Source organism: Gigantopelta aegis, chromosome 7, assembly GCF_016097555.1.
Source record: "Gigantopelta aegis isolate Gae_Host chromosome 7, Gae_host_genome, whole genome shotgun sequence".
Taxonomy (NCBI): Eukaryota; Metazoa; Mollusca; class Gastropoda; order Neomphalida; family Peltospiridae; genus Gigantopelta; species Gigantopelta aegis.
Genome location: NC_054705.1, coordinates 33,079,711 through 33,093,451, shown reverse-complemented (window position 1 = coordinate 33,093,451; position 13,741 = coordinate 33,079,711). Strand labels below are relative to the sequence as shown.

General features: G+C 40.0%; 1 protein-coding gene across 3 annotated transcripts in view; it reads right to left on the bottom strand.

Annotated features, from left to right (window-relative positions):
• LOC121376985 (calmodulin-A-like) overlaps positions 1-13,741 on the bottom strand; it is a 113,010-nt gene that overhangs the window by 41,557 nt on the left and 57,712 nt on the right. The window lies entirely within an intron of this gene.

Sequence of the window (13,741 nt, the reverse complement as noted above, 5' to 3'; positions counted from 1 at the left end):
TACCGACTCTAGTAGAGTTGGAATATCAGATGATAGGGGGAGGTACCGCCTTGTACCCCCAGGCGAATTCTGATTTATAATAAATAGCTAGTGTTTTAGAGATATCGAGGAGAACGAACTAGGAAGGCTCTAGGGGATCACGGACGTCGTCCACTGAACGAACTATATTAGTTCAGACGGGACTTTGGTAATTATATATTTTCTGCTCTGTGTATAACCTTGATGTGATTGATGTGACTTTAAATATTTTAATACTGTATGTACCAATATTCATCAGACAGTGTCTTCGGTCATCTGACGAAGTAAATCGTAGACTTTTTGTTCTAACATTATACGAGTATTTGGTAATATAAAGCTTAGCCAGTCATCCTAGACGACCTAGGTAAACTGTAGGTTATTGTCTTTATTGTGATAGGTACCAATATTAATTCTGTGTCACAAGGTTACTGAATGAGTAGTTAGGGTTAATTAAAAATTAACCCGTTAGGAATAGAGCTGTAATTCCTTTATTAATTAAGTTCCCCTGGAAGCGTTCCTAAATTATCACACGTTACTGAACGAGTAGTAAGGGTTAATTAAAAATTAACCAGTTAGGAATGGTGTTGTAATTCCTTTATTAATTAACTTCTCCTGGAAGCGTTTCTCAATTATCACACGTGTGGGTGTGGTGTAACGGTGATGTGATTCGCATATTGTGTAACTAGACACCTAGAGATTAACTAATTAAGTGATCAGTTCTGGGTTGTTATTATTGCTGTTATTAATTAACTACTACGGCTGTACATTTGTCAGCGTAGATTAATACAGATTCCAAAGTGTATTGCGTTTTTGTTGTGTTTCTAGAGAAATAACGTGCTATAATAATATATACTTTATATAAGATCTTATCTCTGATCATACCTAGAGACGAGCCATACTAGGGTTTAACCGCCTGTTACAGAGAGATCTAATAGATATACAGTTAGGAGAGATATTTTGATAATCGTGTTTTATTCAGTTACGGGAATTATAGAATTCCCATGACAGGAGTAGAAAATTGGGGCGCTCGTCCGGGATCTGAAACGGGACATGCATATTTAAAAAAGTATTGTTTGTAAATGGGGGCTTTATAAATTATTTTTACAAATTTACCAGAAGTAGCACGTTGTTCACTAGAAAATTAATAATAAGTGCGTCATATCTAAACATGGATAAGAATTTGCTGGATAGGCCTACGCTCAGTGTAGTGGAGATTAAGCGAGCACGTAAGGCCGAGTTAGTTGAAATCGCGGGTGAGCGAGAAATTGATTTAACATCAGCTAAAACCTTAGGTGATATAAAGACAATTATTATCCAGGAAGTTTTTGGTGATAGGCCTGTTATGGAAGACAGTGAGATTGTTCCAGAGATAGAGATAAATGAGTTAAGTGTGGAACAACAATTAGCTTTTAAAAAGCTTGAGTACGAAAGAGAAGAGAAAGAGAGAGAAAGAGAAGAACGTGCATTAGATAGAGAGAGGGAGAGAGAAAGAGAAGATAGAGATAGACAAAAAGAAGATAGGGATAGAGAAAAAGAAGATAGGGATAGAGAGAGAGAGAGAGAGAGAGAGAGAGAGAGAGAGAGAGAGAAAGAGAAGAGAGAGATAGAGAAGATAGACATAGAGATAGAGAATTCTAGTTAGAAAAATTAAAAGTGGAACATGAGTTAAAGTTGAATACTGAAGAAGTTAGACGAGAAGCCGGAAATGGGTTTAACATGTCGGAGGCTTATAGATCAGTGCCGGTATTTGATGACCAGGAGGTAGATATGTTTTTCCAACTTTTTGAACGGGCCGCTAAGCAGCTAAATTGGCCGCAGTCTAAGTGGACATTGTTAGCCGTGTCTAAGTTTAAGGGGAAGGCTAGTATAGCTTATAATTCAATGAGTGATGAGCGAGCAAGTCAGTACGACCTAGTTAAGGCTGCAGTGTTGAGGGCTTATGAATTACGACCTGAGGATTATCGTTTACGGTATAGCGAGTTGAGAAAAACGCAGGGTCAGTCTTATAGTGAGTTTGTGGCTAAGAAGGCAGGGATGTTTGATAAATGGGTGATTTCTCATCAGGTAGAGTCATATACTGAGTTACGGGAGTTGTTGATCTTACAGGACATTAAAAATGGATTACCAGTTAGCTTACGTATTCATTTAGAGGATCGTGATGTCAAAAAGATAGAGGAGGCAGGCATAGTGGCAGATGATTACGTGTTAATACACAAAGCTCAGGCAGTACCGGGTAGCTCTTTACAACAGGGTGATAAGAAGAAATTTCAGCCAGGTTTTTCCCGGGAAAGTAACTATCGGGGAGAGTCATCTAGTTGGTCAGCTAGTCAGGCAAGGAATGTACCTGGTGGGCAAAGTAAGGATAGGCCTGCATTATCAGCCAATGCACGAACTTTTCGTCCACACTGCAGTTACTGTAAAAAGGATAACCATCTTATCGGGGACTGTTTTAAAAGGAAACGCGATAATGCGCAAGTGGTCGGTTTAGTGAGGTCAGCTCCGTTAGCGAGAGAGTTAATGGTTAGTCCCATGGCAGAGAAAGTAAACCCGTATGTGTCCACTGGTATGGTTTGTGATGTGAAACAAGAGTTGTGTCCTAAGGCAATATCAATCTATAGAGATACCGGGTGTAGTCAGAGTCTGATAACGCAAAAGTGTTTAGCTGGTATTGAAAATTCAGACATAGGACGTAGTTTGGCTTTAACCTCGGTTACTGGAAGAGAAAAAATGGTTGTCCGGTTACATAAGGTTTTCTTGTGTTCGAAGTTTGTGACGGGACCAGTCATTATGGGTGTTGTGAAGGACTTGCCTGTTGAAAACATAGGAGTTTTGTTGGGAAATGATTTGACTAGTCAGTGTTGTCAGCCGAAATGTGACCAACTGTTAATTAAAGACAGCACTTTACCAATAGAAGAGTGTGAGGTTGATGAGATTAGATATCCTGCGTGTGTAAAGACTAGGGCTATGGCCAGTAGGTTAGCACAAGACGCAGAGGATATTTGTGATTTGTCTGATACACGTGTGAGCCATGAAATTGGAGTGGATGAGGTTATCAGTAAAATGGTAGATAAGTCAACTGAGGAATTAAATGTGGTGGAACCTGTTGATCTCCCGCAGAGGGGAATTGAACCAGTTGTGTTTGATAGAGGGGATTTACCTTGTAATAGACAAGAGTTAGTACTAGAGCAGGGGGCTTATCCAAATTTGTTGGCAGCTCGCACTACCTTGTTAACTGTGGACAAGGGAGTATTAATGAATAAGAGAGTTAGGGATAGGAAGGCTAGGAAGCAACTGAGCCATGCTCAGAGCAAAATAAAATCAGTGTTTGATAGGAAGACTAAGAGTCGGGAATTTAAACCAGGGGATAAGGTGCTGCTGTACCTTCCCATTAAACGGGGTTTCTGTACAGAACAGGTATTTCGGGCCCTATGTTGTGCTCAAACGGGTTAATGAGACAGGGTATGTGATAAACACTCCTGATAGGGTTAGGAAAAGTAGGTATTGTCACATCAATTTGCTAAAAGGTTATTTTGACAGACTGCCGATAGTTCCAGAGAGACCGGTCTAAATTGAGAGACACTCAATTTCCTGTGATGACGTCAAGACTGCAGAGGTCAAGTTGGCCAACGGCCAGATTCTAGCAGACTTGAACCCCCAGCGAGCAAAGTTGACTACGTTGAAACAAGACAATGTTTCCATTTGTCAGACCTTCCTTCCAACCTTAAGCCAAGATGTGCGCTTGGAACCCAACGCTACACAGCATGCCTATCGGAGAAAACCTTGAAAACGTGCGACGCTGAGAAAGAAGGAAACGAAGTTCCATTGGTCAGGTGAATGCGAGAAGTCATTCAACCGTCTCAAGCAGAGGCGCTACTCGTCTCCCGTGATGGCAGCACCAGACTACCGAATGCCGTTCAAGCTAGCTGTGGGTGCCAGTGACATGGGTGCTGGAGCTGTGCTGTTCCTAGAAGACGAAGACGGACTGGACCATCCTAACGAAAGCCTCCAACCAGAGAGTTTGAGATGGAGTCTTCTTCTGCAAGAATACCCAATTACCATTGAACATATCAAGGGCACATCCAATGTAATCGCTGATGCCCTGTCCCGAAGTTGAACGTTATGATAATGTGTTGACATTCCTGATTTCTGCTTTGTTTTGATATATTTTATTTGTATACCAGGGACTCAGAGACTCGGTGTGATTACTGGTAGTCACCTTATTATTACATGTGTTATAAATGCCCGTATGCGTCGGTTAACGCACCTTTTTGTTTTAATGTAGTATATTTCCCTATTCCTAGAGTAGAGGAAATATCCTTTTTGAGGTGGGGGTGTGTGACGGTACATGCTCTTAAATTTGTTTCGCCTGTGGCGATTTTAATTGTGTTAGAGGGCCGTGTGCAGTTTCATTGCACGTAGCCCAGGTGGCCAACTTGTTACGTAATACTTTGCGCGATCGGGCATTCCAATATGCACTTAGTCCAGCTGTGGAGGCCATGTGGCGAGTAGTTACGTAATACCTCTGCGAGTGCGGTTTTTACAACCGTGATTGGCGACGATGGCGTCAGTAAGTCTGACGATCAGAGAGAAAAATACCGACTCTAGTAGAGTTGGAATATCAGATGATAGGGGGAGGTACCGCCTTGTACCCCCAGGCGAATTCTGATTTATAATAAATAGCTAGTGTTTTAGAGATATCGAGGAGAACGAACTAGGAAGGCTCCAGGGGATCACGGACGTCGTCCACTGAACGAACTATATTAGTTCAGACGGGACTTTGGTAATTATATATTTTCTGCTCTGTGTATAACCTTGATGTGATTGATGTGACTTTAAATATTTTAATACTGTATTATACCAATATTCTTTAGACAGTGTCTTCGGTCATCTGACGAAGTAAATCGTAGACTTTTTGTTCTAACATTATACGAGTATTTGGTAATATAAAGCTTAGCCAGTCATCCTAGACGACCTAGGTAAACTGTAGGTTATTGTCTTTATTGTGATAGGTACCAATATTAATTCTGTGTCACAAGGTTACTGAATGAGTAGTTAGGGTTAATTAAAAATTAACCCGTTAGGAATAGAGCTGTAATTCCTTTATTAATTAAGTTCCCCTGGAAGCGTTCCTAAATTATCACACGTTACTGAACGAGTAGTAAGGGTTAATTAAAAATTAACCAGTTAGGAATGGTGTTGTAATTCCTTTATTAATTAACTTCTCCTGGAAGCGTTTCTCAATTATCACACGTGTGGGTGTGGTGTAACGGTGAAGTGATTCGCATATTGTGTAACTAGACACCTAGAGATTAACTAATTAAGTGATCAGTTCTGGGTTGTTATTATTGCTGTTATTAATTAACTACTACGGCTGTACATTTGTCAGCGTAGATTAATACAGATTCCAAAGTGTATTGTGTTTTTGTTGTGTTTCTAGAGAACTAACGTGCTATAATAATATATACTTTATATAAGATCGTATCTCTGATCATACCTAGAGACGAGCCATACTAGGGTTTAACAGCCTGTTACAGAGAGATCTAATAGATATACAGTTAGGAGAGATATTTTGATAATCGTGTTTTATTCAGTTATGGGAATTATAGAATTCCCATGACAGGAGTAGAAAATTGGGGCGCTCGTCCCGGATCTGAAACGGGACATGCATATTTAAAAAAGTATTGTTTGTAAATGGGGGCTTTATAAATTATTTTTACAAATTTACCAGAAGTAGCACGTTGTTCACTAGAAAATTAATTAATAATAAGTGCGTCATATCTAAACATGGATAAGAATTTGCTGGATAGGCCTACGCTCAGTGTAGTGGAGATTAAGCGAGCACGTAAGGCCGAGTTAGTTGAAATCGCGGGTGAGCGAGAAATTGATTTAACATCAGCTAAAACCTTAGGTGATATAAAGACAATTATTATCCAGGAAGTTTTTGGTGATAGGCCTGTTATGGAAGACAGTGAGATTGTTCCAGAGATAGAGATAAATGAGTTAAGTGTGGAACAACAATTAGCTTTTAAAAAGCTTGAGTACGAAAGAGAGAACGTGAATTAGAGAGAAAGAGAGAGAGAGTGCATTAGATAGAGAGAGGGAGAGAGAGAAGAGAAGAGAGAGATAGACAAAAAGAAGATAGGGATAGAGAAAAAGAAGATAGAGATAGAGAGAGAGAGAGAGAGAGAGAGAGAGAGATAGAGAGAGAGAGAGAGAGAAGAGAAGAGAGAGATAGAGAAGATAGATAGACATAGAGATAGAGAATTCTAGTTAGAAAAATTAAAAGTGGAACATGAGTTAAAGTTGAATACTGAAGAAGTTAGATGAGAAGCCGGAAATGGGTTTAACATGTCGGAGGCTTATAGATCAGTGCCGGTATTTGATGACCAGGAGGTAGATATGTTTTTCCAACTTTTTGAACGGGCCGCTAAGCAGCTAAATTGGCCGCAGTCTAAGTGGACATTGTTAGCCGTGTCTAAGTTTAAGGGGAAGGCTAGTATAGCTTATAATTCAATGAGTGATGAGCGAGCAAGTCAGTACGACCTAGTTAAGGCTGCAGTGTTGAGGGCTTATGAATTACGACCTGAGGATTATCGTTTACGGTATAGCGAGTTGAGAAAAACGCAGGGTCAGTCTTATAGTGAGTTTGTGGCTAAGAAGGCAGGGATGTTTGATAAATGGGTGATTTCTCATCAGGTAGAGTCATATACCGAGTTACGGGAGTTGTTGATCTTACAGGACATTAAAAATGGATTACCAGTTAGCTTACGTATTCATTTAGAGGATCGTGATGTCAAAAAGATAGAGGAGGCAGGCATAGTGGCAGATGATTACGTGTTAATACACAAAGCTCAGGCAGTACCGGGTAGCTCTTTACAACAGGGTGATAAGAAGAAATTTCAGCCAGGTTTTTCCCGGGAAAGTAACTATCGGGGAGAGTCATCTAGTTGGTCAGCTAGTCAGGCAAGGAATGTACCTGGTGGGCAAAGTAAGGATAGGCCTGCATTATCAGCCAATGCACGAACTTTTCGTCCACACTGCAGTTACTGTAAAAAGGATAACCATCTTATCGGGGACTGTTTTAAAAGGAAACGCGATAATGGTCAAGTGGTCGGTTTAGTGAGGTCAGCTCCGTTAGCGAGAGAGTTAATGGTTAGTCCCATGGCAGAGAAAGTAAACCCGTATGTGTCCACTGGTATGGTTTGTGATGTGAAACAAGAGTTGTGTCCTAAGGCAATATCAATCTATAGAGATACCGGGTGTAGTCAGAGTCTGATAACGCAAAAGTGTTTAGCTGGTATTGAAAATTCAGACATAGGACGTAGTTTGGCTTTAACCTCGGTTACTGGAGAAAAAATGGTTGTCCGGTTACATAAGGTTTTCTTGTGTTCGAAGTTTGTGACGGGACCAGTCATTATGGGTGTTGTGAAGGACTTGCCTGTTGAAAACATAGGAGTTTTGTTGGGAAATGATTTGACTAGTCAGTGTTGTCAGCCGAAATGTGACCAACTGTTAATTAAAGACAGCACTTTACCAATAGAAGAGTGTGAGGTTGATGAGATTAGATATCCTGCGTGTGTAAAGACTAGGGCTATGGCCAGTAGGTTAGCACAAGACGCAGAGGATATTTGTGATTTGTCTGATACGCGTGTGAGCCATGAAATTGGAGTGGATGAGGTTATCAGTAAAATGGTAGATAAGTCAACTGAGGAATTAAATGTGGTGGAACCTGTTGATCTCCCGCAGAGGGGAATTGAACCAGTTGTGTTTGATAGAGGGGATTTACCTTGTAATAGACAAGAGTTAGTACTAGAGCAGGGGGCTTATCCAAATTTGTTGGCAGCTCGCACTACCTTGTTAACTGTGGACAAGGGAGTATTAATGAATAAGAGAGTTAGGGATAGGAAGGCTAGGAAGCAACTGAGCCATGCTCAGAGCAAAATAAAATCAGTGTTTGATAGGAAGACTAAGAGTCGGGAATTTAAACCAGGGGATAAGGTGCTGCTGTACCTTCCCATTAAACGGGGTTCTGTGCAGAACAGGTATTTCGGGCCCTATGTTGTGCTCAAACGGGTTAATGAGACAGGGTATGTGATAAACACTCCTGATAGGGTTAGGAAAAGTAGGTATTGTCACATCAATTTGCTAAAAGGTTATTTTGACAGACTGCCGATAGTTCCAGAGAGACCGGTCCAAATTGAGAGACACTCAATTTCCTGTGATGACGTCAAGACTGCAGAGGTCAAGTTGGCCAACGGCCAGATTCTAGCAGACTTGAACCCCCAGCGAGCAAAGTTGACTATGTTGAAACAAGACAATGTTTCCATTTGTCAGAACCTTCCAACCTTAAGCCAAGATGTGCGCTTGGAACCCAACGCTACACAGCATGCCTATCGGAGAAAACCTTGAAAACGTGCGACGCTGAGAAAGAAGGAAACGAAGTTCCACTGGTCAGGTGAATGCGAGAAGTCATTCAACCGTCTCAAGCAGAGGCGCTACTCGTGTCCCGTGATGGCAGCACCAGACTACCGAATGCCGTTCAAGCTAGCTGTGGGTGCCAGTGACATGGGTGCTGGAGCTGTGCTGTTCCAAGAAGACGAAGACGGACTGGACCATCCTAATGAAAGCCTCCAACCAGAGAGTTTGAGATGGAGTCTTCTTCTGCAAGAATACCCAATTACCATTGAACATATCAAGGGCACATCCAATGTAATCGCTGATGCCCTGTCCCGAAGTTGAACGTTATGATAATGTGTTGACATTCCTGATTTCTGTTTTGTTTTGATATATTTTATTTGTATACCAGGGACTCAGAGACTCGGTGTGATTACTGGTAGTCACCTTATTATTACATGTGTTATAAATGTCCGTATGCGTCGGTTAACGCACCCCTTTGTTTTAATGTAGTATATTTCCCTATTCCTAGAGTAGAGGAAATATCCTTTTGAGGTGGGGGTGTGTGACGGTACATGCTCTTAAATTTGTTTCGCCTGTGGCGATTTTAATTGTGTTAGAGGGCCGTGTGCAGTTTCATTGCACGTAGCCCAGGTGGGCAACTTGTTACGTAATACTTTGCGCGATCGGGCAATCCAATATGCACTTAGTCCAGCTGTGGAGGCCATGTGGCGAGTAGTTACGTAATACCTCTGCGAGTGCGGTTTTTACAACCGTGATTGGCGACGATGGCGTCAGTAAGTCTGACGATCAGAGAGAAAAATACCGACTCTAGTAGAGTTGGAATATCAGATGATAGGGGGAGGTACCGCCTTGTACCCCCAGGCGAATTCTGATTTATAATAAATAGCTAGTGTTTTAGAGATATCGAGGAGAACGAACTAGGAAGGCTCCAGGGGATCACGGACGTCGTCCACTGAACGAACTATATTAGTTCAGACGGGACTTTGGTAATTATATATTTTCTGCTCTGTGTATAACCTTGATGTGATTGATGTGACTTTAAATATTTTAATACTGTATATACCAATATTCATCAGACAGTGTCTTCGGTCATCTGACGAAGTAAATCGTAGACTTTTTGTTCTAACATTATACGAGTATTTGGTAATATAAAGCTTAGCCAGTCAACCTAGACGACCTAGGTAAACTGTAGGTTATTGTCTTTATTGTGATAGGTACCAATATTAATTCTGCGTCACAAGGTTACTGAATGAGTAGTTAGGGTTAATTAAAAATTAACCCGTTAGGAATAGAGCTGTAATTCCTTTATTAATTAAGTTCCCCTGGAAGCGTTCCTAAATTATCACACGTTACTGAACGAGTAGTAAGGGTTAATTAAAAAACATTAACCAGTTAGGAATGGTGTTGTAATTCCTTTATTAATTAACTTCTCCTGGAAGCGTTTCTCAATTATCACACGTGTGGGTGTGGTGTAACGGTGATGTGATTCGCATATTGTGTAACTAGACACCTAGAGATTAACTAATTAAGTGATCAGTTCTGGGTTGTTATTATTGCTGTTATTAATTAACTACTACGGCTGTACATTTGTCAGCGTAGATTAATACAGATTCCAAAGTGTATTGCGTTTTTGTTGTGTTTCTAGAGAACTAAACGTGCTATAATAATATATACTTTATATAAGATCTTATCTCTGATCATACCTAGAGACGAGCCATACTAGGGTTTAACCGCCTGTTACAGAGAGATCTAATAGATATACAGTTAGGAGAGATATTTGAATAATCGTGTTTTATTCAGTTACGGGAATTATAGAATCCCCGTGACAGGATTGTAAAAAAACTAAAGTGCTAATTTTTCAGTGGTAATAAAAAAATTATTCCAAAAGGTTCCATTTAGGAAACACAAATCTAGATAATGTAGAAATATACAAATATCTTGGAATTATATTTCATAAATCCAATAAATTCACTAATGCTCGAAAACATCAATATGATCAAGCTCAAAAAAGCTATGTATTTTACACTTAGACAAGGAAACGTTGCCATCTTTCCATTCAATGCCAACTTAAATTATTTGATTGTATGGTTTTACCTATTTGCTTTATACGGATGTGAAATTTTGGGGTTTTGAAAGTCTGTCCTGCATAGAAAAATTGTAATAGGCAATATTTAAAAGTTATTATTGCCTGTTAGAAATCCACCCCATTATATATGTTGTATGGAGAACTTGGATGCTTCCCGGTAGATATACCAGTAAAAATAAGAATGATAGGATTTTGGTTTAGGATGATTACTGGGAAGCAGTCCAAGCTATCATTATTAGTGTACAGAATGTTTATTGAATGATTATAATACACACATTTTTATGATCACAAATGGATAGCTTTTATAAATTATCAATTTTAGATAATATTGGTTGTACATACATATGGTGGTCACATTGTGAGCGTATTAATAGTGCTTCATTGTTGAAAAAATTTTATTTCAACAAAAACTCATAGATCAATTTTTGCAAACATGGTACAGTCATATTGACACTTCATCGAAAGCATCTTGTTACAAAATATTTAAAAGCAGTATAGCATTCGAAAATTATTTAAATTTATTAGAAAAAAAAAAACATTGGTGCCCATTGTTACGTTTTTAGAGTATCAAACCACAATCTTCCCATAGAGACAGGTAGATGGATACGTAAACCATTACATGATAGATTGTGTTTTTTATGCAACACTAACGACATCGGAGATGAATTCCATTATATTTTTACATGCCCATATTTTAAAACCAATTCAGACTTCAATATATACCGAAATATTATCGATCCAAACCAAACACATACATTTTCACGAATTATTTAATTGTAATAAAACTGGTGTCCTCCGAAAACTTGCAATATTTTTGTAAACATATTATGAATACTTTCAAGCCCTCCGGCTCATAGCTTTATTGTATTATTATTATGTAATGCAAACCCAAACCAATTATTTATAATTATATCCCACCATGTTCGTTTTATTTAGATATACTTATGTGAATAGTTTTTACTCTGTCTTCTTGTTAAAAAGGTGTGAATTGTTGTATTATATATTGTTCCTCATATGCCGTGGAATTACGGCCTGAGAGAAATAAATGTTCAGTTTCAGTTCAGTTCAGATCACTGGTCGGTGCACGTGGCTTACACCTACCCATTGAGCCTTGCGGAGCCACTCACTCAGGTTTTGGGAGTCCCCGGTATCTGGATTAAAAAACCCATGCCTCGACTGGGATCCGAACCCAGTACCATACCAGCGCTGTAGACCGATGGCCTGCCACGACGCCACCGAGGCCGTATTATAGTCCTTAGAGGGAGGAAACCCCGGGCTACATTTTCCATTAGTAGCAACAGACAGGACACGGATAGCACATACCACTTTGGACAGTTTCAGGAACAAGTCAAAAATAGTATGTAACCATCACGATCTCCGTCCTCTTCCACACTAGTAAGTTTGTGTCGGCTATATATTTATATTATATTATATTTATATTAATAATACACTTTGTGTGTGTAATTGGGGTTGGTGACATATTAACCGTGCTTATATCAAATTAAGGTTCAGCACGTCTCAACCGGGCACAATCTCTGACTTAGCCAGTGACTGTTCCCGGAAACAGAAAAAGGGAGGGGAGGGGGGTGGAATGGGGGCTTCTGAAGTGTGTGAAAACGAGTTTTTGTATCTTCAAAAATGAACGCCAAACAAACGTAAGCTGATAAATCGCACCTAGCATACAACTAAAATAAACAAAATAAGAGTTATGTCCCTTGATTAACAGAACTGGTGGAAAAAACAACCATTAAGTAGCAACTCCAGTGGTAAAACCGCTCGCTTGATGCGCGGTCGGTCTAGGATCGATCCCCGTCAGTAAGCCCATTGGAACTATATCGCGTTCCAGCCAGTGCACACAAAATGATCGAAGGCCGTGGTATGTGGCTGCCCGGTCTGTCATTCTCGGTGGTACACAAAGAGTTGTTAAATAGGTTGTTTGTGTTTTGTTTTGTTTTTAACGACAACCACATAGAGAATATTTGTTTATTAAATTCATCGGGCTATTGGATGTTTCCCCCCCCCAACATGCAGTAATTGTAACAAATTATAGTCAAAGAGAGGAACAACCGGCTTTTTAACCATTTTCAATTAGTAGCTAGGGATATGTTATATGTTTAGTTTTTGGTTAAACGGGGGCACACTACAAGATCACCATTGATTTGTTAATCATCCCGGCTACTTTGATTGGTCAACAAACATTGGTTAAATTTGGGGACAATATAGTCTTAGAGAGGAACACCCACTCCAGTTCGTTCCAATTAGTAATAAGGTATTGTTTATATATGCAACCATCCGAACAGACAGGATAAGCAAAACAACACCACGGCCTCTCATGTACCAGCGGTTGATTGTTACCTTCCTGGAACGGAGGAAATAGTCCAATGGGCCTAATGGACGGGGAACGATCCTAGGGACCGCCACGGGCATAAAGCGAGGCGCTTAACCCCACTGGAACGTGCTACTAAGGGGGACCATGTATGCAAGTTTCCAATAGGCTATGATTAATAAAATCGATTGTGCTCTAGTTGTTTAGTTAAAACAAAAAACAAAACGATATTAACCAGTTCGGAAACCCGTTAAAACACTATCAGTCAAAAATCATCTCTCTCTCCTCTCTCTCTCTCTCTCTCTCTCTCTCTCTCTCTCTCCTCGTCTCGTCGCTCCACTCCTCTCATCTCTCTCTTCTCTCAGTTCTCTGGCTGTGTTTGGGTTTAATATAAATAGGTGCCATGATCCAGACCAAAACGATTGGTACCATCTGAGAGGCAACCAAAATTAAAACTACACCGGAAATTTTTCGGTGGTCTTAATTTTTCGTGTTGTGTGTAGAAAAACATTTCAAGGGTTCTTATTTTCGGTTGTTTGGCCAAAATCTCCAAATTGAACAAGTGATTTTATTTTTTCGAGTTTAGGGAAGGCTATTTGCAAGGAATACTTGTTTATGTTGAATTAAAAGTTTAACTCTCGGCTGGCCAGTTTTGCGATACCACCGACGTGTAATTGTTAAACGAACAATAGGAACTAACCGGCGGTGTCGCCGTAATTGGCCACTGTGATACCCAGTATGCTTCTTCGCAACGATAAATGATCACAGGTGCTTTGATTTTGTGTGAAAGCAAATACGACGTATGTGTGAAAACAAACCACTAAGGCCGCCCTAAAGGGTGAGGTTCACCACCTGGTTTCAAAGGCAGGTTTTCCCTGGTTTTTAAAGCTAAA